The sequence below is a fragment of the Taudactylus pleione genome, unplaced genomic scaffold (genome assembly GCF_031769625.1).
Source record: "Taudactylus pleione unplaced genomic scaffold, aTauple2 ptg000085l, whole genome shotgun sequence".
Lineage (NCBI taxonomy): Eukaryota > Metazoa > Chordata > Amphibia > Anura > Myobatrachidae > Taudactylus > Taudactylus pleione.
In genome coordinates, this window is record NW_028284487.1 from 9829846 (window position 1) to 9857379 (window position 27534).

The window sequence follows — 27534 nt, forward strand, 5'->3', positions numbered from 1 at the left end:
GCCATTTGCTTTTTCTTGTTGTTCTACAAGAAATGTCAAGAAAGGATTTTATCCAGCAACAAAGTGCATGAAGACTGGGATCAACACATGGCATTGGCTAGAGTTAGCAGCCCTTGAAACTTGCTAGAGAACATCATAGACACATACAAAACAGAGAATTTTTAAATCCATGTTAGGAATAAACAAAAATTTCATCCTTTGGCTGATGCAGCATTTCTCTATATGGCATACAGAGAAAACTTTTTCTCAAATATTGCAATATGGCAAATCTAAGAAATGCAAAGGCAACTTAATCAATCAGGACTTTTTTTGGTGATTGAATCTACTGGGGACTAGGTTTTAAGAAGAAAAGAAGACCAGACCTTTACTCTAATTAGTGCACACTGAAGAAGTAACTTCTAAAAACCAGAATATCTAAAAACCATAGCACAAGTGATGGATTACTGCATTCTTTTTGCAAATTTTCTTATTTCCAAATGTTTGACAATCATTTCTCCAGTTGAAAACTGATTTGAAACAGTTTCAAAATTAGTTTGGAGTAAAGAAACCACTGAAGTTGATGGGATTAATATAAAGTTTCAATATAGATAAGCTATCATAAAACTTTGAAAATTAAACTTTAAGGAAAATGAACAAAGTTAGGTCCCACCAAGCTTTGTACTCGGATCACTGGATTCAAAGTCCAGAGTGCTCACCATTACACCATAGAACCCTTTATTATAGAGTCTTCCTCTACTCAATATAGCTGATTTTGAAATACTGAATGTTCTCCTGTTTTAGGTACATTTGGCATTTTTGTGTTTGCTGATGCTTTTATGTATGGCAGGTTTGCTCAGTTGGTTAGAGCGTGGAGCTAATAACGCCAAGGTCACGGGTTCGATCCCCACATAGGCCATGTGCTTTTTCTTGTTGTCCTACAAGAAATGCCAAGAAAGGATTTTATCCAGCGACAAAGTGCATGAAGACTGGGATCAACACATGGCATTGGCTAGAGTTAGCAGCCCTTGAAACTTGCTAGAGAACATCATAGACACATACAAAACAGAGAATTTTTAAATCCATGTTAGGAATAAACAAAAATGTCATCCTTTGGCTGATGCAGCATTTCTCTATATGGCATACAGAGAAAACTTTTTCTCAAATATTGCAATATGGCAAATCTAAGAAATGCAAAGGCAACTTAATCAATCAGGACTTTTTTTGGTGATTGAATCTACTGGGGACTAGGTTTTAAGAAGAGAAGAAGACCAGACCTTTACTCTAATTAGTGCACACTGAAGAAGTAACTTCTAAAAACCAGAATATCTAAAAACCATAGCACAAGTGATGGATTACTGCATTCTTTTTGCAAATTTTCTTATTTCCAAATGTTTGACAATCATTTCTCCAGTTGAAAACTGATTTGAAACAGTTTCAAAATTAGTTTGGAGTAAAGAAACCACTGAAGTTGATGGGATTAATATAAAGTTTCAATATAGATAAGCTATCATAAAACTTTGAAAATTAAACTTTAAGGAAAATGAACAAAGTTAGGTCCCACCAAGCTTTGTACTCGGATCACTGGATTCAAAGTCCAGAGTGCTCACCATTACACCATAGAACCCTTTATTATAGAGTCTTCCTCTACTCAATATAGCTGATTTTGAAATACTGAATGTTCTCCTGTTTTAGGTACATTTGGCATTTTTGTGTTTGCTGATGCTTTTATGTATGGCAGGTTTGCTCAGTTGGTTAGAGCGTGGAGCTAATAACGCCAAGGTCACGGGTTCGATCCCCACATAGGCCATGTGCTTTTTCTTGTTGTCCTACAAGAAATGCCAAGAAAGGATTTTATCCAGCGACAAAGTGCATGAAGACTGGGATCAACACATGGCATTGGCTAGAGTTAGCAGCCCTTGAAACTTGCTAGAGAACATCATAGACACATACAAAACAGAGAATTTTTAAATCCATGTTAGGAATAAACAAAAATGTCATCCTTTGGCTGATGCAGCATTTCTCTATATGGCATACAGAGAAAACTTTTTCTCAAATATTGCAATATGGCAAATCTAAGAAATGCAAAGGCAACTTAATCAATCAGGACTTTTTTTGGTGATTGAATCTACTGGGGACTAGGTTTTAAGAAGAGAAGAAGACCAGACCTTTATTCTAATTAGTGCACACTGAAGAAGTAACTTCTAAAAACCAGAATATCTAAAAACCATAGCACAAGTGATGGATTACTGCATTCTTATTGCAACTTTTCTTATTTCCAAATGTTTGACAAACATCTCTCCAGTTGAAAACTGATTTGAAACAGTTTCAAAATTAGTTTGGAGTAAAGAAAGCACTGAAGTTGATGGGATTATAGAAAGTTTCAATATAGATAAGCTATCATAAAACTTTGAAAATTAAACTTTAAGGAAAATGAACAAAGTTAGGTCCCACCAAGATTTGAACTCGGATCAATGGATTCAAAGTCCAGAGTGCTCACCATTACACCAAAGAACCCTTTATTATAGAATCTTCCTCTACTCAATATAGCTGATTTTTGAAATACTGAATGTTCTCCTGTTTTAGGTACATTTGGCATTTTTGTGTTTGCTGATGCTTTTATGTATGGCTGGTTCACTCAGTTGGTTAGCGCGTGGAGATAATCATGCCAAGGTCACGGGTTTGATCCACATATAGGCCATGTGCTTTTACTTGTTGTCCTACAAGAAATGCCAAGAAAGGATTTTATCCTGCAACAAAGTGCATGAAGACTGGGATCAACACATGGCATTGGCTAGAGTTAGCAGCCCTTGAAACTTGCTAGAGAACATCATAGACACATACAAAACAGAGAATTTTTAAATCCATGTTAGGAATAAACAAAAATGTCATCCTTTGGCTGATGCAGCATTTCTCTATATGGCATACAGAGAAAACTTTTTCTCAAATATAGCAATATGGCAAATCTAAGAAATGCAAAGGCAACTTAATCAATCAGGACTTTTTTTGGTGATTGAATCTACTGGGGACTAGGTTTTAAGAAGAGAAGAGGACCAGACCTTTACTCTAATTAGTGCACACTGAAGAAGTAAATTCTAAAAACCAGAATATCTAAAAACCATAGCACAAGTGATGGATTACTGCATTCTTTTTGCAAATTTTATTATTTCCAAATGTTTGACAAACATCTCTTCAGTTGAAAACTGATTTGAAACAGTTTCAAAATTAGTTTGGAGTAAAGAAAGCACTGAAGTTGATGGGATTATAGAAAGTTTCAATATAGATAAGCTATCATAAAACTTTGAAAATTAAACTTAAAGGAAAATGAACAAAGTTAGGTCCCACCGAGATTTGAACTCGGATCACTGGATTCAAAGTCCAGAGTGCTCACCATTACACCATAGAACCCTTTATTATAGAATTTTCCTCTACTCAATATAGCTGATCTTTGAAATACTGAATGTTCTCCTGTTTTAGGTACATTTGGCATTTTTGTGTTTGCTGATGCTTTTATTTATGGCTGGTTCACTCAGTTGGTTAGAGCGTGGAGCTAATAATGCCAAGGTCACGGGTTTGATCCCCATATAAGCCATGTGCTTTTTCTTGTTATCCTACAAGAAATGCCAAGAAAGGATTTTATCCAGCATCAAAGTGCATGAAGAGTGGGATCAACACATGGCATTGGCTAGAGTTAGCAGCCCTTGAAACTTGCTAGAGAACATCATAGACACATACAAAACAGAGAATTTTTAAATCCATGTTAGGAATAAACAAAAATGTCATCCTTTGGCTGATGCAGCATTTCTCTATATGGCATACAGAGAAAACTTTTTCTCAAATATTGCAATATGGCAAATCTAAGAAATGCAAAGGCAACTTAATCAATCAGGACTTTTTTTGGTGATTGAATCTACTGGGGACTAGGTTTTAAGAAGAGAAGAAGACCAGACCTTTACTCTAATTAGTGCACACTGAAGAAGTAACTTCTAAAAACCAGAATATCTAAAAACCATAGCACAAGTGATGGATTACTGCACTCGTATTGCAAATTTTCTTATTTCCAAATGTTTGACAATCATTTCTCCAGTTGAAAACTGATTTGAAACAGTTTCAAAATTAGTTTGGAGTAAAGAAACTACTGAAGTTGATGGGATTTATAGAAAGTTTCAATATAGATAAGCTATCATAAAACTTTGAAAATTAAACTTTAAGGAAAATGAACAAAGTTAGGTCCCACCAAGCTTTGCACTCGGATCACTGGATTCAAAGTCCAGAGTGCTCACCATTACACCATAGAACCCTTTATTATAGAGTCTTCCTCTACTCAATATAACTGATTTTGAAATACTGAATGTTCTCCTGTTTTAGGTACATTTGGCATTTTTGTGTTTGCTGATGCTTTTATGTATGGCCGGTTTGCTCAGTTGGTTACAGCGTGGAGCTAATAACGCCAAGGTCACGGGTTCGATCCCCACATAGGCCATGTGCTTTTTCTTGTTGTCCTACAAGAAATGCCAAGAAAGGATTTTATCCAGCGACAAAGTGCATGAAGACTGGGATCAACACATGGCATTGGCTAGAGTTAGCAGCCCTTGAAACTTGCTAGAGAACATCATAGACACATACAAAACAGAGAATTTTTAAATCCATGTTAGGAATAAACAAAAATGTCATCCTTTGGCTGATGCAGCATTTCTCTATATGGCATACAGAGAAAACTTTTTCTCATATATTGCAATATGGCAAATCTAAGAAATGCAAAGGCAACTTAATCAATCAGGACTTTTTTTGGTGATTGAATCTACTGGGGACTAGGTTTTAAGAAGAGAAGAAGACCAGACCTTTATTCTAATTAGTGCACACTGAAGAAGTAACTTCTAAAAACCAGAATATCTAAAAACCATAGCACAAGTGATGGATTATTGCATTCTTATTGCAACTTTTCTTATTTCCAAATGTTTGACAAACATCTCTCCAGTTGAAAACTGATTTGAAACAGTTTCAAAATTAGTTTGGAGTAAAGAAAGCACTGAAGTTGATGGGATTATAGAAAATTTCAATATAGATAAGCTATCATAAAACTTTGAAAATTAAACTTTAAGGAAAATGAACAAAGTTAGGTCCCACCGAGATTTGAACTCGGATCACTGGATTCAAAGTCCAGAGTGCTCACCATTACACCATAGAACCCTTTATTATTGAATCTTCCTCTACTCAATATAGCTGATCTTTGAAATACTGAATGTTCTCCTGTTTTAGGTACATTTGGCATTTTTGTGTTTGCTGATGCTTTTATGTATGGCTGGTTCACTCAGTTGGTTAGAGCGTGGAGCTAATAATGCCAAGGTCACGGGTTTGATCCACATTAAGGCCATGTGCTTTTACTTGTTGTCCTACAAGAAATGCCAAGAAAGGATTTTATCCAGCAACAAAGTGCATGAAGACTGGGATCAACACATGGCATTGGCTAGAGTTAGCAGCCCTTGAAACTTGCTAGAGAACATCATAGACACATACAAAACAGAGAATTTTTAAATCCATGTTAGGAATAAACAAAAATTTCATCCTTTGGCTGATGCAGCATTTCTCTATATGGCATACAGAGAAAACTTTTTCTCAAATATTGCAATATGGCAAATCTAAGAAATGCAAAGGCAACTTAATCAATCAGGACTTTTTTTGGTGATTGAATCTACTGGGGACTAGGTTTTAAGAAGAGAAGAAGACCAGACCTTTACTCTAATTAGTGCACACTGAAGAAGTAAATTCTAAAAACCAGAATATCTAAAAACCATAGCACAAGTGATGGATTACTGCATTCTTTTTGCAAATTTTATTATTTCCAAATGTTTGACAAACATCTCTTCAGTTGAAAACTGATTTGAAACAGTTTCAAAATTAGTTTGGAGTAAAGAAAGCACTGAAGTTGATGGGATTATAGAAAGTTTCAATATAGATAAGCTATCATAAAACTTTGAAAATTAAACTTAAAGGAAAATGAACAAAGTTAGGTCCCACCAAGATTTGAACTCAGATCACTGGATTCAAAGTCCAGAGTGCTCACCATTACACCATAGAACCCTTTATTATAGAATCTTCCTCTACTCAATATAGCTGATCTTTGAAATACTGAATGTTCTCCTGTTTTAGGTACATTTGGCATTTTTGTGTTTGCTGATGCTTTTATGTATGGCAGGTTTGCTCAGTTGGTTAGAGCGTGGAGCTAATAACGCCAAGGTCACGGGTTCGATCCACATATAGGCCATTTGCTTTTTCTTGTTGTCCTACAAGAAATGCCAAGAAAGGATTTTATCCAGCAACAAAGTGCATGAAGACTGGGATCAACACATGGCATTGGCTAGAGTTAGCAGCCCTTGAAACTTGCTAGAGAACATCATAGACACATACAAAACAGAGAATTTTTAAATCCATGTTAGGAATAAACAAAAATTTCATCCTTTGGCTGATGCAGCATTTCTCTATATGGCATACAGAGAAAACTTTTTCTCAAATATTGCAATATGGCAAATCTAAGAAATGCAAAGGCAACTTAATCAATCAGGACTTTTTTTGGTGATTGAATCTACTGGGGACTAGGTTTTAAGAAGAAAAGAAGACCAGACCTTTACTCTAATTAGTGCACACTGAAGAAGTAACTTCTAAAAACCAGAATATCTAAAAACCATAGCACAAGTGATGGATTACTGCATTCTTTTTGCAAATTTTATTATTTCCAAATGTTTGACAAACATCTCTCCAGTTGAAAACTGATTTGAAACAGTTTCAAAATTAGTTTGGAGTAAAGAAAGCAATGAAGTTGATGGGATTATAGAAAGTTTCAATATAGATAAGCTATCATAAAACTTTGAAAATTAAACTTTAAGGAAAATGAACAAAGTTAAGTCCCACCGAGATTTGAACTTGGATCACTGGATTCAAAGTCCAGAGTGCTCACCATTACACCATAGAACCCTTTATTATAGAATCTTCCTCTACTCAATATAGCTGATCTTTGAAATACTGAATGTTCTCCTGTTTTAGGTACATTTGGCATTTTTGTGTTTGCTGATGCTTTTATGTATGGCCGGTTTGCTCAGTTGGTTAGAGCGTGGAGCTAATAACGCCAAGGTCACGGGTTCGATCCACATATAGGCCTTGTGCTTTTACTTGTTGTCCTACAAGAAATGCCAAGAAAGGATTTTATCCAGCAACAAAGTGCATGAAGACTGGGATCAACACATGGCATTGGCTAGAGTTAGCAGCCCTTGAAACTTGCTAGAGAACATCATAGACACATACAAAACAGAGAATTTTTAAATCCATGTTAGGAATAAACAAAAATGTCATCCTTTGGCTGATGCAGCATTTCTCTATATGGCATACAGAGAAAACTTTTTCTCAAATATTGCAATATGGCAAATCTAAGAAATGCAAAGGCAACTTAATCAATCAGGACTTTTTTTTGTGATTGAATCTACTGGGGACTAGGTTTTAAGAAGAAAAGAAGACCAGACCTTTACTCTAATTAGTGCACACTGAAGAAGTAACTTCTAAAAACCAGAAGATCTAAAAACCATAGCACAAGTGATGGATTACTGCATTCTTTTTGCAAATTTTCTTATTTCCAAATGTTTGACAATCATTTCTCCAGTTGAAAACTGATTTGAAACAGTTTCAAAATTAGTTTGGAGTAAAGAAACCACTGAAGTTGATGGGATTTATAGAAAGTTTCAATATAGATAAGCTATCATAAAACTTTGAAAATTAAACTTTAAGGAAAATGAACAAAGTTAGGTCCCACCAAGCTTTGTACTCGGATCACTGGATTCAAAGTCCAGAGTGCTCACCATTACACCATAGAACCCTTTATTATAGAGTCTTCCTCTACTCAATATAGCTGATTTTGAAATACTGAATGTTCTCCTGTTTTAGGTACATTTGGCATTTTTGTGTTTGCTGATGCTTTTATGTATGGCAGGTTTTCTCAGTTGGTTAGAGCGTGGAGCTAATAACGCCAAGGTCACGGGTTCGATCCCCACATAGGCCATGTGCTTTTTCTTGTTGTCCTACAAGAAATGCCAAGAAAGGATTTTATCCAGCGACAAAGTGCATGAAGACTGGGATCAACACATGGCATTGGCTAGAGTTAGCAGCCCTTGAAACTTGCTAGAGAACATCATAGACACATACAAAACAGAGAATTTTTAAATCCATGTTAGGAATAAACAAAAATGTCATCCTTTGGCTGATGCAGCATTTCTCTATATGGCATACAGAGAAAACTTTTTCTCAAATATTGCAATATGGCAAATCTAAGAAATGCAAAGGCAACTTAATCAATCAGGACTTTTTTTGGTGATTGAATCTACTGGGGACTAGGTTTTAAGAAGAGAAGAAGACCAGACCTTTATTCTAATTAGTGCACACTGAAGAAGTAACTTCTAAAAACCAGAATATCTAAAAACCATAGCACAAGTGATGGATTACTGCATTCTTATTGCAACTTTTCTTATTTCCAAATGTTTGACAAACATCTCTCCAGTTGAAAACTGATTTGAAACAGTTTCAAAATTAGTTTGGAGTAAAGAAAGCACTGAAGTTGATGGGATTATAGAAAGTTTCAATATAGATAAGCTATCATAAAACTTTGAAAATTAAACTTTAAGGAAAATGAACAAAGTTAGGTCCCACCGAGATTTGAACTCGGATCACTGGATTCAAAGTCCAGAGTGCTCACCATTACACCAAAGAACCCTTTATTATAGAGTCTTCCTCTACTCAATATAGCTGATTTTTGAAATACTGAATGTTCTCCTGTTTTAGGTACATTTGGCATTTTTGTGTTTGCTGATGCTTTTATGTATGGCTGGTTCACTCAGTTGGTTAGCGCGTGGAGATAATCATGCCAAGGTCACGGGTTTGATCCACATATAGGCCATGTGCTTTTACTTGTTGTCCTACAAGAAATGCCAAGAAAGGATTTTATCCTGCAACAAAGTGCATGAAGACTGGGATCAACACATGGCATTGGCTAGAGTTAGCAGCCCTTGAAACTTGCTAGAGAACATCATAGACACATACAAAACAGAGAATTTTTAAATCCATGTTAGGAATAAACAAAAATGTCATCCTTTGGCTGATGCAGCATTTCTCTATATGGCATACAGAGAAAACTTTTTCTCAAATATAGCAATATGGCAAATCTAAGAAATGCAAAGGCAACTTAATCAATCAGGACTTTTTTTGGTGATTGAATCTACTGGGGACTAGGTTTTAAGAAGAGAAGAAGACCAGACCTTTACTCTAATTAGTGCACACTGAAGAAGTAAATTCTAAAAACCAGAATATCTAAAAACCATAGCACAAGTGATGGATTACTGCATTCTTTTTGCAAATTTTATTATTTCCAAATGTTTGACAAACATCTCTTATGTTGAAAACTGATTTGAAACAGTTTCAAAATTAGTTTGGAGTAAAGAAAGCACTGAAGTTGATGGGATTATAGAAAGTTTCAATATAGATAAGCTATCATAAAACTTTGAACATTAAACTTAAAGGAAAATGAACAAAGTTAGGTCCCACTGAGATTTGAACTCGGATCACTGGATTCAAAGTCCAGAGTGCTCACCATTACACCATAGAACCCTTTATTATAGAATTTTCCTCTACTCAATATAGCTGATCTTTGAAATACTGAATGTTCTCCTGTTTTAGGTACATTTGGCATTTTTGTGTTTGCTGATGCTTTTATTTATGGCTGGTTCACTCAGTTGGTTAGAGCGTGGAGCTAATAATGCCAAGGTCACGGGTTTGATCCCCATATAAGCCATGTGCTTTTTCTTGTTATCCTACAAGAAATGCCAAGAAAGGATTTTATCCAGCAACAAAGTGCATGAAGAGTGGGATCAACACATGGCATTGGCTAGAGTTAGCAGCCCTTGAAACTTGCTAGAGAACATCATAGACACATACAAAACAGAGAATTTTTAAATCCATGTTAGGAATAAACAAAAATGTCATCCTTTGGCTGATGCAGCATTTCTCTATATGGCATACAGAGAAAACTATATTGCAATATGGCAAATCTAAGAAATGCAAAGGCAACTTAATCAATCAGGACTTTTTTTGGTGATTGAATCTACTGGGGACTAGGTTTTAAGAAGAGAAGAAGACCAGACCTTTACTCTAATTAGTGCACACTGAAGAAGTAACTTCTAAAAACCAGAATATCTAAAAACCATAGCACAAGTGATGGATTACTGCACTCGTATTGCAAATTTTCTTATTTCCAAATGTTTGACAATCATTTCTCCAGTTGAAAACTGATTTGAAACAGTTTCAAAATTAGTTTGGAGTAAAGAAACTACTGAAGTTGATGGGATTTATAGAAAGTTTCAATATAGATAAGCTATCATAAAACTTTGAAAATTAAACTTTAAGGAAAATGAACAAAGTTAGGTCCCACCAAGCTTTGCACTCGGATCACTGGATTCAAAGTCCAGAGTGCTCACCATTACACCATAGAACCCTTTATTATAGAGTCTTCCTCTACTCAATATAACTGATTTTGAAATACTGAATGTTCTCCTGTTTTAGGTACATTTGACATTTTTGTGTTTGCTGATGCTTTTATGTATGGCCGGTTTGCTCAGTTGGTTACAGCGTGGAGCTAATAACGCCAAGGTCACGGGTTCGATCCCCACATAGGCCATGTGCTTTTTCTTGTTGTCCTACAAGAAATGCCAAGAAAGGATTTTATCCAGCGACAAAGTGCATGAAGACTGGGATCAACACATGGCATTGGCTAGAGTTAGCAGCCCTTGAAACTTGCTAGAGAACATCATAGACACATACAAAACAGAGAATTTTTAAATCCATGTTAGGAATAAACAAAAATGTCATCCTTTGGCTGATGCAGCATTTCTCTATATGGCATACAGAGAAAACTTTTTCTCAAATATTGCAATATGGCAAATCTAAGAAATGCAAAGGCAACTTGATCAATCAGGACTCTTTTTGGTGATTGAATCTACTGGGGACTAGGTTTTAAGAAGAGAAGAAGACCAGACCTTTATTCTAATTAGTGCACACTGAAGAAGTAACTTCTAAAAACCAGAATATCTAAAAACCATAGCACAAGTGATGGATTACTGCATTCTTATTGCAACTTTTCTTATTTCCAAATGTTTGACAAACATCTCTCCAGTTGAAAACTGATTTGAAACAGTTTCAAAATTAGTTTGGAGTAAAGAAAGCACTGAAGTTGATGGGATTATAGAAAATTTCAATATAGATAAGCTATCATAAAACTTTGAAAATTAAACTTTAAGGAAAATGAACAAAGTTAGGTCCCACCGAGATTTGAACTCGGATCACTGGATTCAAAGTCCAGAGTGCTCACCATTACACCATAGAACCCTTTATTATTGAATCTTCCTCTACTCAATATAGCTGATCTTTGAAATACTGAATGTTCTCCTGTTTTAGGTACATTTGGCATTTTTGTGTTTGCTGATGCTTTTATGTATGGCTGGTTCACTCAGTTGGTTAGAGCGTGGAGCTAATAATGCCAAGGTCACGGGTTTGATCCACATTAAGGCCATGTGCTTTTACTTGTTGTCCTACAAGAAATGCCAAGAAAGGATTTTATCCAGCAACAAAGTGCATGAAGACTGGGATCAACACATGGCATTGGCTAGAGTTAGGAGCCCTTGAAACTTGCTAGAGAACATCATAGACACATACAAAACAGAGAATTTTTAAATCCATGTTAGGAATAAACAAAAATTTCATCCTTTGGCTGATGCAGCATTTCTCTATATGGCATACAGAGAAAACTTTTTCTCAAATATAGCAATATGGCAAATCTAAGAAATGCAAAGGCAACTTAATCAATCAGGACTTTTTTTGGTGATTGAATCTACTGGGGACTAGGTTTTAAGAAGAGAAGAAGACCAGACCTTTACTCTAATTAGTGCACACTGAAGAAGTAAATTCTAAAAACCAGAATATCTAAAAACCATAGCACAAGTGATGGATTACTGCATTCTTTTTGCAAATTTTATTATTTCCAAATGTTTGACAAACATCTCTTCAGTTGAAAACTGATTTGAAACAGTTTCAAAATTAGTTTGGAGTAAAGAAAGCACTGAAGTTGATGGGATTATAGAAAGTTTCAATATAGATAAGCTATCATAAAACTTTGAAAATTAAACTTAAAGGAAAATGAACAAAGTTAGGTCCCACCAAGATTTGAACTCAGATCACTGGATTCAAAGTCCAGAGTGCTCACCATTACACCATAGAACCCTTTATTATAGAATCTTCCTCTACTCAATATAGCTGATCTTTGAAATACTGAATGTTCTCCTGTTTTAGGTACATTTGGCATTTTTGTGTCTGCTGATGCTTTTATGTATGGCCGGTTTGCTCAGTTGGTTAGAGCGTGGAGCTAATAACGCCAAGGTCACGGGTTCGATCCACATATAGGCCTTGTGCTTTTACTTGTTGTCCTACAAGAAATGCCAAGAAAGGATTTTATCCAGCAACAAAGTGCATGAAGACTGGGATCAACACATGGCATTGGCAAGTGTTAGCAGCCCTTGAAACTTGCTAGAGAACATCATAGACACATACAAAACAGAGAATTTTTAAATCCATGTTAGGAATAAACAAAAATGTCATCCTTTGGCTGATGCAGCATTTCTCTATATGGCATACATAGAAAACTTTTTCTCAAATATTGCAATATGGCAAATCTAAGAAATGCAAAGGCAACTTAATCAATCAGGACTTTTTTTGGTGATTGAATCTACTGGGGACTAGGTTTTAAGAAGAGAAGAAGACCAGACCTTTATTCTAATTAGTGCACACTGAAGAAGTAACTTCTAAAAACCAGAATATCTAAAAACCATAGCACATGTGATGGATTACTGCATTCTTATTGCAACTTTTCTTATTTCCAAATGTTTGACAAACATCTCTTCAGTTGAAAACTGATTTGAAACAGTTTCAAAATTAGTTTGGAGTAAAGAAAGCACTGAAGTTGATGGGATTATAGAAAGTTTCAATATAGATAAGCTATCATAAAACTTTGAAAATTAAACTTTAAGGAAAATGAACAAAGTTAGGTCCCACCGAGATTTGAACTCGGATCACTGGATTCAAAGTCCAGAGTGCTCACCATTACACCATAGAACCCTTTATTATAGAATCTTCCTCTACTCAATATAGCTGATCTTTGAAATACTGAATGTTCTCCTGTTTTAGGTACATTTGGCATTTTTGTGTTTGCTGATGCTTTTATGTATGGCTGGTTCACTCAGTTGGTTAGCGCGTGGAGATAATAATGCCAAGGTCATGGGTTTGATCCACATTAAGGCCATGTGCTTTTACTTGTTGTCCTACAAGAAATGCCAAGAAAGGATTTTATCCAGCAACAAAGTGCATGAAGACTGGGATCAACACATGGCATTGGCTAGAGTTAGCAGCCCTTGAAACTTGCTAGAGAACATCATAGACACATACAAAACAGAGAATTTTTAAATCCATGTTAGGAATAAACAAAAATGTCATCCTTTGGCTGATGCAGCATTTCTCTATATGGCATACAGAGAATACTTTTTCTCAAATATAGCAATATGGCAAATCTAAGAAATGCAAAGGCAACTTAATCAATCAGGACTTTTTTTGGTGATTGAATCTACTGGGGACTAGGTTTTAAGAAGAGAAGAAGACCAGACCTTTACTCTAATTAGTGCACACTGAAGAAGTAAATTCTAAAAACCAGAATATCTAAAAACCATAGCACAAGTGATGGATTACTGCATTCTTTTTGCAAATTTTCTTATTTCCAAATGTTTGACAAACATCTCTTCAGTTGAAAACTGATTTGAAACAGTTTCAAAATTAGTTTGGAGTAAAGAAAGCACTGAAGTTGATGGGATTATAGAAAGTTTCAATATAGATAAGCTATCATAAAACTTTGAAAATTAAACTTAAAGGAAAATGAACAAAGTTAGGTCACACCGAGATTTGAACTCAGATCACTGGATTCAAAGTCCAGAGTGCTCACCATTACACCATAGAACCCTTTATTATAGAATCTCCCTCTACTCAATATAGCTGATCTTTGAAATACTGAATGTTCTCCTGTTTTAGGTACATTTGGCATTTTTGTGTTTGCTGATGCTTTTATGTATGGCAGGTTTGCTCAGTTGGTTAGAGTGTGGAGCTAATAACACCAAGGTCACGGGTTCGATCCACATATAGGCCATTTGCTTTTTCTTGTTGTCCTACAAGAAATGCCAAGAAAGGATTTTATCCAGCAACAAAGTGCATGAAGACTGGGATCAACACATGGCATTGGCTAGAGTTAGCAGCCCTTGAAACTTGCTAGAGAACATCATAGACACATACAAAACAGAGAATTTTTAAATCCATGTTAGGAATAAACAAAAATTTCATCCTTTGGCTGATGCAGCATTTCTCTATATGGCATACAGAGAAAACTTTTTCTCAAATATTGCAATATGGCAAATCTAAGAAATGCAAAGGCAACTTAATCAATCAGGACTTTTTTTGGTGATTGAATCTACTGGGGACTAGGTTTTAAGAAGAAAAGAAGACTAGACCTTTACTCTAATTAGTGCACACTGAAGAAGTAACTTCTAAAAACCAGAATATCTAAAAACCATAGCACAAGTGATGGATTACTGCATTCTTTTTGCAAATTTTATTATTTCCAAATGTTTGACAAACATCTCTCCAGTTGAAAACTGATTTGAAACAGTTTCAAAATTAGTTTGGAGTAAAGAAAGCAATGAAGTTGATGGGATTATAGAAAGTTTCAATATAGATAAGCTATCATAAAACTTTGAAAATTAAACTTAAAGGATAATGAACAAAGTTAGGTCCCACCGAGATTTGAACTCGGATCACTGGATTCAAAGTCCAGAGTGCTCACCATTACACCATAGAACCCTTTATTATAGAATCTTCCTCTACTCAATATAGCTGATCTTTGAAATACTGAATGTTCTCCTGTTTTAGGTACATTTGGCATTTTTGTGTTTGCTGATTCTTTTATGTATGGCCGGTTTGCTCAGTTGGTTAGAGCGTGGAGCTAATAACGCTAAGGTCACGGGTTCGATCCACATATAGGCCATTTGCTTTTTCTTGTTGTCCTACAAGAAATGCCAAGAAAGGATTTTATCCAGCAACAAAGTGCATGAAGACTGGGATCAACACATGGCATTGGCTAGAGTTAGCAGCCCTTGAAACTTGCTAGAGAACATCATAGACACATACAAAACAGAGAATTTTTAAATCCATGTTAGGAATAAACAAAAATGTCATCCTTTGGCTGATGCAGCATTTCTCTATATGGCATACAGAGAAAACTTTTTCTCAAATATAGCAATATGGCAAATCTAAGAAATGCAAAGGCAACTTAATCAATCAGGACTTTTTTTGGTGATTGAATCTACTGGGGACTAGGTTTTAAGAAGAGAAGAAGACCAGACCTTTACTCTAATTAGTGCACACTGAAGAAGTAACTTCTAAAAACCAGAATATCTAAAAACCATAGCACATGTGATGGATTACTGCATTCTTATTGCAACTTTTCTTATTTCCAAATGTTTGACAAACATCTCTTCAGTTGAAAACTGATTTGAAACAGTTTCAAAATTAGTTTGTAGTAAAGAAAGCACTGAAGTTGATGGGATTATAGAAAGTTTCAATATAGATAAGCTATCATAAAACTTTGAAAATTAAACTTTAAGGAAAATGAACAAAGTTAGGTCCCAGCGAGATTTGAACTCGGATCACTGGATTCAAAGTCCAGAGTGCTCACCATTACACCATAGAACCCTTTATTATAGAATCTTCCTCTACTCAATATAGCTGATCTTTGAAATACTGAATGTTCTCCTGTTTTAGGTACATTTGGCATTTTTGTGTTTGCTGATGCTTTTATGTATGGCTGGTTCACTCAGTTGGTTAGCGCGTGGAGATAATAATGCCAAGGTCATGGGTTTGATCCACATTAAGGCCATTTGCTTTTACTTGTTGTCCTACAAGAAATGCCAAGAAAGGATTTTATCCAGCAACAAAGTGCATGAAGACTGGGATCAACACATGGCATTGGCTAGAGTTAGCAGCCCTTGAAACTTGCTAGAGAACATCATAGACACATACAAAACAGAGAATTTTTAAATCCATGTTAGGAATAAACAAAAATGTCATCCTTTGGCTGATGCAGCATTTCTCTATATGGCATACAGAGAAAACTTTTTCTCAAATATAGCAATATGGCAAATCTAAGAAATGCAAAGGCAACTTAATCAATCAGGACTTTTTTTGGTGATTGAATCTACTGGGGACTAGGTTTTAAGAAGAGAAGAAGACCAGACCTTTACTCTAATTAGTGCACACTGAAGAAGTAAATTCTAAAAAACAGAATATCTAAAAACCATAGCACAAGTGATGGATTACTGCATTCTTTTTGCAAATTTTATTATTTCCAAATGTTTGACAAACATCTCTTCAGTTGAAAACTGATTTGAAACAGTTTCAAAATTAGTTTGGAGTAAAGAAAGCACTGAAGTTGATGGGATTATAGAAAGTTTCAATATAGATAAGCTATCATAAAACTTTGAAAATTAAACTTAAAGGAAAATGAACAAAGTTAGGTCCCACCAAGATTTGAACTCAGATCACTGGATTCAAAGTCCAGAGTGCTCACCATTACACCATAGAACCCTTTATTATAGAATCTTCCTCTACTCAATATAGCTGATCTTTGAAATACTGAATGTTCTCCTGTTTTAGGTACATTTGGCATTTTTGTGTTTGCTGATGCTTTTATGTATGGCAGGTTTGCTCTGTTGGTTAGAGCGTGGAGCTAATAACGCCACGGTCACGGGTTCGATCCACATATAGGCCATTTGCTTTTTCTTGTTGTCCTACAAGAAATGCCAAGAAAGGATTTTATCCAGCAACAAAGTGCATGAAGACTGGGATCAACACATGGCATTGGCTAGAGTTAGCAGCCCTTGAAACTTGCTAGAGAACATCATAGACACATACAAAACAGAGAATTTTTAAATCCATGTTAGGAATAAACAAAAATTTCATCCTTTGGCTGATGCAGCATTTCTCTATATGGCATACAGAGAAAACTTTTTCTCAAATATTGCAATATGGCAAATCTAAGAAATGCAAAGGCAACTTAATCAATCAGGACTTTTTTTGGTGATTGAATCTACTGGGGACTAGGTTTTAAGAAGAAAAGAAGACCAGACCTTTACTCTAATTAGTGCACACTGAAGAAGTAACTTCTAAAAACCAGAATATCTAAAAACTATAGCACAAGTGATGGATTACTGCATTCTTTTTGCAAATTTTATTATTTCCAAATGTTTGACAAACATCTCTCCAGTTGAAAACTGATTTGAAACAGTTTCAAAATTAGTTTGGAGTAAAGAAAGCAATGAAGTTGATGGGATTATAGAAAGTTTCAATATAGATAAGCTATCATAAAACTTTGAAAATTAAACTTTAAGGAAAATGAACAAAGTTAAGTCCCACCGAGATTTGAACTTGGATCACTGGATTCAAAGTCCAGAGTGCTCACCATTACACCATAGAACCCTTTATTATAGAATCTTCCTCTACTCAATATAGCTGATCTTTGAAATACTGAATGTTCTCCTGTTTTAGGTACATTTGGCATTTTTGTGTTTGCTGATGCTTTTATGTATGGCCGGTTTGCTCAGTTGGTTAGAGCGTGGAGCTAATAACGCCAAGGTCACGGGTTCGATCCACATATAGGCCTTGTGCTTTTACTTGTTGTCCTACAAGAAATGCCAAGAAAGGATTTTATCCAGCAACAAAGTGCATGAAGACTGGGATCAACACATGGCATTGGCTAGAGTTAGCAGCCCTTGAAACTTGCTAGAGAACATCATAGACACATACAAAACAGAGAATTTTTAAATCCATGTTAGGAATAAACAAAAATTTCATCCTTTGGCTGATGCAGCATTTCTCTATATGGCATACAGAGAAAACTTTTTCTCAAATATTGCAATATGGCAAATCTAAGAAATGCAAAGGCAACTTAATCAATCAGGACTTTTTTTGGTGATTGAATCTACTGGGGACTAGGTTTTAAGAAGAGAAGAAGACCAGACCTTTACTCTAATTAGTGCACACTGAAGAAGTAAATTCTAAAAACCAGAATAACTAAAAACCATAGCACAAGTGATGGATTACTGCATTCTTTTTGCAAATTTTATTATTTCCAAATGTTTGACAAACATCTCTTCAGTTGAAAACTGATTTGAAACAGTTTCAAAATTAGTTTGGAGTAAAGAAAGCACTGAAGTTGATGGGATTATAGAAAGTTTCAATATAGATAAGCTATCATAAAACTTTGAAAATTAAACTTAAAGGAAAATGAACAAAGTTAGGTCCCACCGAGATTTGAACTCGGATCACTGGATTCAAAGTCCAGAGTGCTCACCATTACACCATAGAACCCTTTATTATAGAATCTTCCTCTACTCAATATAGCTGATCTTTGAAATACTGAATGTTCTCCTGTTTTAGGTACATTTGGTATTTCTGTGTTTGCTGATTCTTTTATGTATGGCCGGTTTGCTCAGTTGGTTAGAGCGTGGGGCTAATAACGCCAAGGTCACGGGTTCGATCCACATATAGGCCATTTGCTTTTTCTTTTTGTCCTACAAGAAATGCCAAGAAAGGATTTTATCCAGCAACAAAGTGCATGAAGACTGGGATCAACACATGGCATTGGCTAGAGTTAGCAGCCCTTGAAACTTGCTAGAGAACATCATAGACACATACAAAACAGAGAATTTTTAAATCCATGTTAGGAATAAACAAAAATGTCATCCTTTGGCTGATGCAGCATTTCTCTATATGGCATACAGAGAAAACTTTTTCTCAAATATAGCAATATGGCAAATCTAAGAAATGCAAAGGCAACTTAATCAATCAGGACTTTTTATGGTGATTGAATCTACTGGGGACTAGGTTTTAAGAAGAGAAGAAGACCAGACCTTTACTCTAATTAGTGCACACTGAAGAAGTAAATTCTAAAAACCAGAATATCTAAAAACCATAGCACAAGTGATGGATTACTGCATTCTTTTTGCAAATTTTATTATTTCAAAATGTTTGACAAACATCTCTTCAGTTGAAAACTGATTTGAAACAGTTCAAAATTAGTTTGGAGTAAAGAAAGCACTGAAGTTGATGGGATTATAGAAAGTTTCAATATAGATAAGCTATCATAAAACTTTGAAAATTAAACTTAAAGGAAAATGAACAAAGTTAGGTTCCACCGAGATTTGAACTCGGATCACTGGATTCAAAGTCCAGAGTGCTCACCATTACACCATAGAACCCTTTATTATAGAATCTTCCTCTACTCAATATAGCTGATCTTTGAAATACTGAATGTTCTCCTGTTTTAGGTACATTTGGCATTTTTGTGTTTGCTGATGCTTTTATGTATGGCCGGTTTGCTCAGTTGGTTAGAGCGTGGAGCTAATAACGCCAAGGTCACGGGTTCGATCCACATATAGGCCTTGTGCTTTTACTTGTTGTCCTACAAGAAATGCCAAGAAAGGATTTTATCCAGCAACAAAGTGCATGAAGACTGGGATCAACACATGGCATTGGCAAGTGTTAGCAGCCCTTGAAACTTGCTAGAGAACATCATAGACACATACAAAACAGAGAATTTTTAAATCCATGTTAGGAATAAACAAAAATGTCAACCTTTGGCTGATGCAGCATTTCTCTATATGGCATACAGAGAAAACTTTTTCTCAAATATTGCAATATGGCAAATCTAAGAAATGCAAAGGCAACTTAATCAATCAGGACTTTTTTTGGTGATTGAATCTACTGGGGACTAGGTTTTAAGAAGAGAAGAAGACCAGACCTTTATTCTAATTAGTGCACACTGAAGAAGTAACTTCTAAAAACCAGAATATCTAAAAACCATAGCACATGTGATGGATTACTGCATTCTTATTGCAACTTTTCTTATTTCCAAATGTTTGACAAACATCTCTTCAGTTGAAAACTGATTTGAAACAGTTTCAAAATTAGTTTGGAGTAAAGAAAGCACTGAAGTTGATGGGATTATAGAAAGTTTCAATATAGATAAGCTATCATAAAACTTTGAAAATTAAACTTTAAGGAAAATGAACAAAGTTAGGTACCACCGAGATTTGAACTCGGATCACTGGATTCAAAGTCCAGAGTGCTCACCATTACACCATAGAACCCTTTATTATAGAATCTTCCTCTACTCAATATAGCTGATCTTTGAAATACTGAATGTTCTCCTGTTTTAGGTACATTTGGCATTTTTGTGTTTGCTGATGCTTTTATGTATGGCTGGTTCACTCAGTTGGTTAGCGCGTGGAGATAATAATGCCAAGGTCATGGGTTTGATCCACATTAAGGCCATGTGCTTTTACTTGTTGTCCTACAAGAAATGCCAAGAAAGGATTTTATCCAGCAACAAAGTGCATGAAGACTGGGATCAACACATGGCATTGGCTAGAGTTAGCAGCCCTTGAAACTTGCTAGAGAACATCATAGACACATACAAAACAGAGAATTTTTAAATCCATGTTAGGAATAAACAAAAATGTCATCCTTTGGCTGATGCAGCATTTCTCTATATGGCATACAGAGAAAACTTTTTCTCAAATATAGCAATATGGCAAATCTAAGAAATGCAAAGGCAACTTAATCAATCAGGACTTTTTTTGGTGATTGAATCTACTGGGGACTAGGTTTTAAGAAGAGAAGAAGACCAGACCTTTACTCTAATTAGTGCACACTGAAGAAGTAAATTCTAAAAACCAGAATATCTAAAAACCATAGCACAAGTGATGGATTACTGCATTCTTTTTGCAAATTTTATTATTTCCAAATGTTTGACAAACATCTCTTCAGTTGAAAACTGATTTGAAACAGTTTCAAAATTAGTTTGGAGTAAAGAAAGCACTGAAGTTGATGGGATTATAGAAAGTTTCAATATAGATAAGCTATCATAAAACTTTGAAAATTAAACTTAAAGGAAAATGAACAAAGTTAGGTCACACCGAGATTTGAACTCAGATCACTGGATTCAAAGTCCAGAGTGCTCACCATTACACCATAGAACCCTTTATTATAGAATCTCCCTCTACTCAATATAGCTGATCTTTGAAATACTGAATGTTCTCCTGTTTTAGGTACATTTGGCATTTTTGTGTTTGCTGATGCTTTTATGTATGGCAGGTTTGCTCAGTTGGTTAGAGCGTGGAGCTAATAACGCCAAGGTCACGGGTTCGATCCACATATAGGCCATTTGCTTTTTCTTGTTGTCCTACAAGAAATGCCAAGAAAGGATTTTATCCAGCAACAAAGTGCATGAAGACTGGGATCAACACATGGCATTGGCTAGAGTTAGCAGCCCTTGAAACTTGCTAGAGAACATCATAGACACATACAAAACAGAGAATTTTTAAATCCATGTTAGGAATAAACAAAAATGTCATCCTTTGGCTGATGCAGCATTTCTCTATATGGCATACAGAGAAAACTTTTTCTCAAATATTGCAATATGGCAAATCTAAGAAATGCAAAGGCAACTTAATCAATCAGGACTTTTTTTGGTGATTGAATCTACTGGGGACTAGGTTTTAAGAAGAGAAGAAGACCAGACCTTTACTCTAATTAGTGCACACTGAAGAAGTAAATTCTAAAAACCAGAATAACTAAAAACCATAGCACAAGTGATGGATTACTGCATTCTTATTGCAACTTTTCTTATTTCCAAATGTTTGACAAACATCTCTCCAGTTGAAAACTGATTTGAAACAGTTTCAAAATTAGTTTGGAGTAAAGAAAGCACTGAAGTTGATGGGATTATAGAAAATTTCAATATAGATAAGCTATCATAAAACTTTGAAAATTAAACTTTAAGGAAAATGAACAAAGTTAGGTCCCACCGAGATTTGAACTCGGATCACTGGATTCAAAGTCCAGAGTGCTCACCATTACACCATAGAACCCTTTATTATTGAATCTTCCTCTACTCAATATAGCTGATCTTTGAAATACTGAATGTTCTCCTGTTTTAGGTACATTTGGCATTTTTGTGTTTGCTGATGCTTTTATGTATGGCTGGTTCACTCAGTTGGTTAGAGCGTGGAGCTAATAATGCCAAGGTCACGGGTTTGATCCACATTAAGGCCATGTGCTTTTACTTGTTGTCCTACAAGAAATGCCAAGAAAGGATTTTATCCAGCAACAAAGTGCATGAAGACTGGGATCAACACATGGCATTGGCTAGAGTTAGCAGCCCTTGAAACTTGCTAGAGAACATCATAGACACATACAAAACAGAGAATTTTTAAATCCATGTTAGGAATAAACAAAAATTTCATCCTTTGGCTGATGCAGCATTTCTCTATATGGCATACAGAGAAAACTTTTTCTCAAATATTGCAATATGGCAAATCTAAGAAATGCAAAGGCAACTTAATCAATCAGGACTTTTTTTGGTGATTGAATCTACTGGGGACTAGGTTTTAAGAAGAGAAGAAGACCAGACCTTTACTCTAATTAGTGCACACTGAAGAAGTAAATTCTAAAAACCAGAATATCTAAAAACCATAGCACAAGTGATGGATTACTGCATTCTTTTTGCAAATTTTATTATTTCCAAATGTTTGACAAACATCTCTTCAGTTGAAAACTGATTTGAAACAGTTTCAAAATTAGTTTGGAGTAAAGAAAGCACTGAAGTTGATGGGATTATAGAAAGTTTCAATATAGATAAGCTATCATAAAACTTTGAAAATTAAACTTAAAGGAAAATGAACAAAGTTAGGTCCCACCAAGATTTGAACTCAGATCACTGGATTCAAAGTCCAGAGTGCTCACCATTACACCATAGAACCCTTTATTATAGAATCTTCCTCTACTCAATATAGCTGATCTTTGAAATACTGAATGTTCTCCTGTTTTAGGTACATTTGGCATTTTTGTGTTTGCTGATGCTTTTATGTATGGCAGGTTTGCTCAGTTGGTTAGAGCGTGGAGCTAATAACGCCAAGGTCACGGGTTCGATCCACATATAGGCCATTTGCTTTTTCTTGTTGTCCTACAAGAAATGCCAAGAAAGGATTTTATCCAGCAACAAAGTGCATGAAGACTGGGATCAACACATGGCATTGGCTAGAGTTAGCAGCCCTTGAAACTTGCTAGAGAACATCATAGACACATACAAAACAGAGAATTTTTAAATCCATGTTAGGAATAAACAAAAATTTCATCCTTTGGCTGATGCAGCATTTCTCTATATGGCATACAGAGAAAACTTTTTCTCAAATATTGCAATATGGCAAATCTAAGAAATGCAAAGGCAACTTAATCAATCAGGACTTTTTTTGGTGATTGAATCTACTGGGGACTAGGTTTTAAGAAGAAAAGAAGACCAGACCTTTACTCTAATTAGTGCACACTGAAGAAGTAACTTCTAAAAACCAGAATATCTAAAAACCATAGCACAAGTGATGGATTACTGCATTCTTTTTGCAAATTTTATTATTTCCAAATGTTTGACAAACATCTCTCCAGTTGAAAACTGATTTGAAACAGTTTCAAAATTAGTTTGGAGTAAAGAAAGCAATGAAGTTGATGGGATTATAGAAAGTTTCAATATAGATAAGCTATCATAAAACTTTGAAAATTAAACTTTAAGGAAAATGAACAAAGTTAAGTCCCACCGAGATTTGAACTTGGATCACTGGATTCAAAGTCCAGAGTGCTCACCATTACACCATAGAACCCTTTATTATAGAATCTTCCTCTACTCAATATAGCTGATCTTTGAAATACTGAATGTTCTCCTGTTTTAGGTACATTTGGCATTTTTGTGTTTGCTGATGCTTTTATGTATGGCCGGTTTGCTCAGTTGGTTAGAGCGTGGAGCTAATAACGCCAAGGTCACGGGTTCGATCCACATATAGGCCTTGTGCTTTTACTTGTTGTCCTACAAGAAATGCCAAGAAAGGATTTTATCCAGCAACAAAGTGCATGAAGACTGGGATCAACACATGGCATTGGCTAGAGTTAGCAGCCCTTGAAACTTGCTAGAGAACATCATAGACACATACAAAACAGAGAATTTTTAAATCCATGTTAGGAATAAACAAAAATGTCATCCTTTGGCTGATGCAGCATTTCTCTATATGGCATACAGAGAAAACTTTTTCTCAAATATTGCAATATGGCAAATCTAAGAAATGCAAAGGCAACTTAATCAATCAGGACTTTTTTTTGTGATTGAATCTACTGGGGACTAGGTTTTAAGAAGAAAAGAAGACCAGACCTTTACTCTAATTAGTGCACACTGAAGAAGTAACTTCTAAAAACCAGAAGATCTAAAAACCATAGCACAAGTGATGGATTACTGCATTCTTTTTGCAAATTTTCTTATTTCCAAATGTTTGACAATCATTTCTCCAGTTGAAAACTGATTTGAAACAGTTTCAAAATTAGTTTGGAGTAAAGAAACCACTGAAGTTGATGGGATTTATAGAAAGTTTCAATATAGATAAGCTATCATAAAACTTTGAAAATTAAACTTTAAGGAAAATGAACAAAGTTAGGTCCCACCAAGCTTTGTACTCGGATCACTGGATTCAAAGTCCAGAGTGCTCACCATTACACCATAGAACCCTTTATTATAGAGTCTTCCTCTACTCAATATAGCTGATTTTGAAATACTGAATGTTCTCCTGTTTTAGGTACATTTGGCATTTTTGTGTTTGCTGATGCTTTTATGTATGGCAGGTTTTCTCAGTTGGTTAGAGCGTGGAGCTAATAACGCCAAGGTCACGGGTTCGATCCCCACATAGGCCATGTGCTTTTTCTTGTTGTCCTACAAGAAATGCCAAGAAAGGATTTTATCCAGCGACAAAGTGCATGAAGACTGGGATCAACACATGGCATTGGCTAGAGTTAGCAGCCCTTGAAACTTGCTAGAGAACATCATAGACACATACAAAACAGAGAATTTTTAAATCCATGTTAGGAATAAACAAAAATGTCATCCTTTGGCTGATGCAGCATTTCTCTATATGGCATACAGAGAAAACTTTTTCTCAAATATTGCAATATGGCAAATCTAAGAAATGCAAAGGCAACTTAATCAATCAGGACTTTTTTTGGTGATTGAATCTACTGGGGACTAGGTTTTAAGAAGAGAAGAAGACCAGACCTTTATTCTAATTAGTGCACACTGAAGAAGTAACTTCTAAAAACCAGAATATCTAAAAACCATAGCACAAGTGATGGATTACTGCATTCTTATTGCAACTTTTCTTATTTCCAAATGTTTGACAAACATCTCTCCAGTTGAAAACTGATTTGAAACAGTTTCAAAATTAGTTTGGAGTAAAGAAAGCACTGAAGTTGATGGGATTATAGAAAGTTTCAATATAGATAAGCTATCATAAAACTTTGAAAATTAAACTTTAAGGAAAATGAACAAAGTTAGGTCCCACCGAGATTTGAACTCGGATCACTGGATTCAAAGTCCAGAGTGCTCACCATTACACCAAAGAACCCTTTATTATAGAGTCTTCCTCTACTCAATATAGCTGATTTTTGAAATACTGAATGTTCTCCTGTTTTAGGTACATTTGGCATTTTTGTGTTTGCTGATGCTTTTATGTATGGCTGGTTCACTCAGTTGGTTAGCGCGTGGAGATAATCATGCCAAGGTCACGGGTTTGATCCACATATAGGCCATGTGCTTTTACTTGTTGTCCTACAAGAAATGCCAAGAAAGGATTTTATCCTGCAACAAAGTGCATGAAGACTGGGATCAACACATGGCATTGGCTAGAGTTAGCAGCCCTTGAAACTTGCTAGAGAACATCATAGACACATACAAAACAGAGAATTTTTAAATCCATGTTAGGAATAAACAAAAATGTCATCCTTTGGCTGATGCAGCATTTCTCTATATGGCATACAGAGAAAACTTTTTCTCAAATATAGCAATATGGCAAATCTAAGAAATGCAAAGGCAACTTAATCAATCAGGACTTTTTTTGGTGATTGAATCTACTGGGGACTAGGTTTTAAGAAGAGAAGAAGACCAGACCTTTACTCTAATTAGTGCACACTGAAGAAGTAAATTCTAAAAACCAGAATATCTAAAAACCATAGCACAAGTGATGGATTACTGCATTCTTTTTGCAAATTTTATTATTTCCAAATGTTTGACAAACATCTCTTATGTTGAAAACTGATTTGAAACAGTTTCAAAATTAGTTTGGAGTAAAGAAAGCACTGAAGTTGATGGGATTATAGAAAGTTTCAATATAGATAAGCTATCATAAAACTTTGAACATTAAACTTAAAGGAAAATGAACAAAGTTAGGTCCCACTGAGATTTGAACTCGGATCACTGGATTCAAAGTCCAGAGTGCTCACCATTACACCATAGAACCCTTTATTATAGAATTTTCCTCTACTCAATATAGCTGATCTTTGAAATACTGAATGTTCTCCTGTTTTAGGTACATTTGGCATTTTTGTGTTTGCTGATGCTTTTATTTATGGCTGGTTCACTCAGTTGGTTAGAGCGTGGAGCTAATAATGCCAAGGTCACGGGTTTGATCCCCATATAAGCCATGTGCTTTTTCTTGTTATCCTACAAGAAATGCCAAGAAAGGATTTTATCCAGCAACAAAGTGCATGAAGAGTGGGATCAACACATGGCATTGGCTAGAGTTAGCAGCCCTTGAAACTTGCTAGAGAACATCATAGACACATACAAAACAGAGAATTTTTAAATCCATGTTAGGAATAAACAAAAATGTCATCCTTTGGCTGATGCAGCATTTCTCTATATGGCATACAGAGAAAACTATATTGCAATATGGCAAATCTAAGAAATGCAAAGGCAACTTAATCAATCAGGACTTTTTTTGGTGATTGAATCTACTGGGGACTAGGTTTTAAGAAGAGAAGAAGACCAGACCTTTACTCTAATTAGTGCACACTGAAGAAGTAACTTCTAAAAACCAGAATATCTAAAAACCATAGCACAAGTGATGGATTACTGCACTCGTATTGCAAATTTTCTTATTTCCAAATGTTTGACAATCATTTCTCCAGTTGAAAACTGATTTGAAACAGTTTCAAAATTAGTTTGGAGTAAAGAAACTACTGAAGTTGATGGGATTTATAGAAAGTTTCAATATAGATAAGCTATCATAAAACTTTGAAAATTAAACTTTAAGGAAAATGAACAAAGTTAGGTCCCACCAAGCTTTGCACTCGGATCACTGGATTCAAAGTCCAGAGTGCTCACCATTACACCATAGAACCCTTTATTATAGAGTCTTCCTCTACTCAATATAACTGATTTTGAAATACTGAATGTTCTCCTGTTTTAGGTACATTTGACATTTTTGTGTTTGCTGATGCTTTTATGTATGG

General features: G+C 35.3%; 23 non-coding genes across 23 annotated transcripts; all 23 read right to left on the bottom strand.

Annotated features, from left to right (window-relative positions):
- Nucleotides 1-3312: 3312 nt before the first annotated feature.
- Nucleotides 3313-3384, bottom strand: TRNAQ-UUG (transfer RNA glutamine (anticodon UUG)). The gene has a single exon. It is a non-coding gene; the product is annotated as a tRNA-Gln (tRNA).
- A 1710-nt stretch (nt 3385-5094) lies between these two features.
- TRNAQ-UUG (transfer RNA glutamine (anticodon UUG)) lies at nt 5095-5166 on the bottom strand. The gene has a single exon. It is a non-coding gene; the product is annotated as a tRNA-Gln (tRNA).
- An 819-nt stretch (nt 5167-5985) lies between these two features.
- Nucleotides 5986-6057, bottom strand: TRNAQ-UUG (transfer RNA glutamine (anticodon UUG)). Its single transcript has one exon. It is a non-coding gene; the product is annotated as a tRNA-Gln (tRNA).
- An 819-nt stretch (nt 6058-6876) lies between these two features.
- TRNAQ-UUG (transfer RNA glutamine (anticodon UUG)) lies at nt 6877-6948 on the bottom strand. Its single transcript has one exon. It is a non-coding gene; the product is annotated as a tRNA-Gln (tRNA).
- Nucleotides 6949-8658: 1710 nt separating this feature from the next.
- TRNAQ-UUG (transfer RNA glutamine (anticodon UUG)) lies at nt 8659-8730 on the bottom strand. The gene has a single exon. It is a non-coding gene; the product is annotated as a tRNA-Gln (tRNA).
- Nucleotides 8731-9549: 819 nt separating this feature from the next.
- On the bottom strand, nt 9550-9621 carry TRNAQ-UUG (transfer RNA glutamine (anticodon UUG)). Its single transcript has one exon. It is a non-coding gene; the product is annotated as a tRNA-Gln (tRNA).
- Nucleotides 9622-11322: 1701 nt separating this feature from the next.
- Nucleotides 11323-11394, bottom strand: TRNAQ-UUG (transfer RNA glutamine (anticodon UUG)). Its single transcript has one exon. It is a non-coding gene; the product is annotated as a tRNA-Gln (tRNA).
- Nucleotides 11395-12213: 819 nt separating this feature from the next.
- On the bottom strand, nt 12214-12285 carry TRNAQ-UUG (transfer RNA glutamine (anticodon UUG)). Its single transcript has one exon. It is a non-coding gene; the product is annotated as a tRNA-Gln (tRNA).
- Nucleotides 12286-13104: 819 nt separating this feature from the next.
- On the bottom strand, nt 13105-13176 carry TRNAQ-UUG (transfer RNA glutamine (anticodon UUG)). Its single transcript has one exon. It is a non-coding gene; the product is annotated as a tRNA-Gln (tRNA).
- An 819-nt stretch (nt 13177-13995) lies between these two features.
- TRNAQ-UUG (transfer RNA glutamine (anticodon UUG)) lies at nt 13996-14067 on the bottom strand. Its single transcript has one exon. It is a non-coding gene; the product is annotated as a tRNA-Gln (tRNA).
- Nucleotides 14068-14886: 819 nt separating this feature from the next.
- Nucleotides 14887-14958, bottom strand: TRNAQ-UUG (transfer RNA glutamine (anticodon UUG)). Its single transcript has one exon. It is a non-coding gene; the product is annotated as a tRNA-Gln (tRNA).
- Nucleotides 14959-15777: 819 nt separating this feature from the next.
- On the bottom strand, nt 15778-15849 carry TRNAQ-UUG (transfer RNA glutamine (anticodon UUG)). The gene has a single exon. It is a non-coding gene; the product is annotated as a tRNA-Gln (tRNA).
- Nucleotides 15850-16668: 819 nt separating this feature from the next.
- On the bottom strand, nt 16669-16740 carry TRNAQ-UUG (transfer RNA glutamine (anticodon UUG)). Its single transcript has one exon. It is a non-coding gene; the product is annotated as a tRNA-Gln (tRNA).
- Nucleotides 16741-17559: 819 nt separating this feature from the next.
- TRNAQ-UUG (transfer RNA glutamine (anticodon UUG)) lies at nt 17560-17631 on the bottom strand. The gene has a single exon. It is a non-coding gene; the product is annotated as a tRNA-Gln (tRNA).
- An 819-nt stretch (nt 17632-18450) lies between these two features.
- TRNAQ-UUG (transfer RNA glutamine (anticodon UUG)) lies at nt 18451-18522 on the bottom strand. The gene has a single exon. It is a non-coding gene; the product is annotated as a tRNA-Gln (tRNA).
- An 818-nt stretch (nt 18523-19340) lies between these two features.
- TRNAQ-UUG (transfer RNA glutamine (anticodon UUG)) lies at nt 19341-19412 on the bottom strand. The gene has a single exon. It is a non-coding gene; the product is annotated as a tRNA-Gln (tRNA).
- An 819-nt stretch (nt 19413-20231) lies between these two features.
- Nucleotides 20232-20303, bottom strand: TRNAQ-UUG (transfer RNA glutamine (anticodon UUG)). The gene has a single exon. It is a non-coding gene; the product is annotated as a tRNA-Gln (tRNA).
- An 819-nt stretch (nt 20304-21122) lies between these two features.
- Nucleotides 21123-21194, bottom strand: TRNAQ-UUG (transfer RNA glutamine (anticodon UUG)). The gene has a single exon. It is a non-coding gene; the product is annotated as a tRNA-Gln (tRNA).
- Nucleotides 21195-22013: 819 nt separating this feature from the next.
- On the bottom strand, nt 22014-22085 carry TRNAQ-UUG (transfer RNA glutamine (anticodon UUG)). The gene has a single exon. It is a non-coding gene; the product is annotated as a tRNA-Gln (tRNA).
- Nucleotides 22086-22904: 819 nt separating this feature from the next.
- Nucleotides 22905-22976, bottom strand: TRNAQ-UUG (transfer RNA glutamine (anticodon UUG)). Its single transcript has one exon. It is a non-coding gene; the product is annotated as a tRNA-Gln (tRNA).
- Nucleotides 22977-23795: 819 nt separating this feature from the next.
- Nucleotides 23796-23867, bottom strand: TRNAQ-UUG (transfer RNA glutamine (anticodon UUG)). Its single transcript has one exon. It is a non-coding gene; the product is annotated as a tRNA-Gln (tRNA).
- Nucleotides 23868-25577: 1710 nt separating this feature from the next.
- Nucleotides 25578-25649, bottom strand: TRNAQ-UUG (transfer RNA glutamine (anticodon UUG)). The gene has a single exon. It is a non-coding gene; the product is annotated as a tRNA-Gln (tRNA).
- An 819-nt stretch (nt 25650-26468) lies between these two features.
- Nucleotides 26469-26540, bottom strand: TRNAQ-UUG (transfer RNA glutamine (anticodon UUG)). The gene has a single exon. It is a non-coding gene; the product is annotated as a tRNA-Gln (tRNA).
- Between the last annotated feature and the right edge of the window lie 994 nt (nt 26541-27534).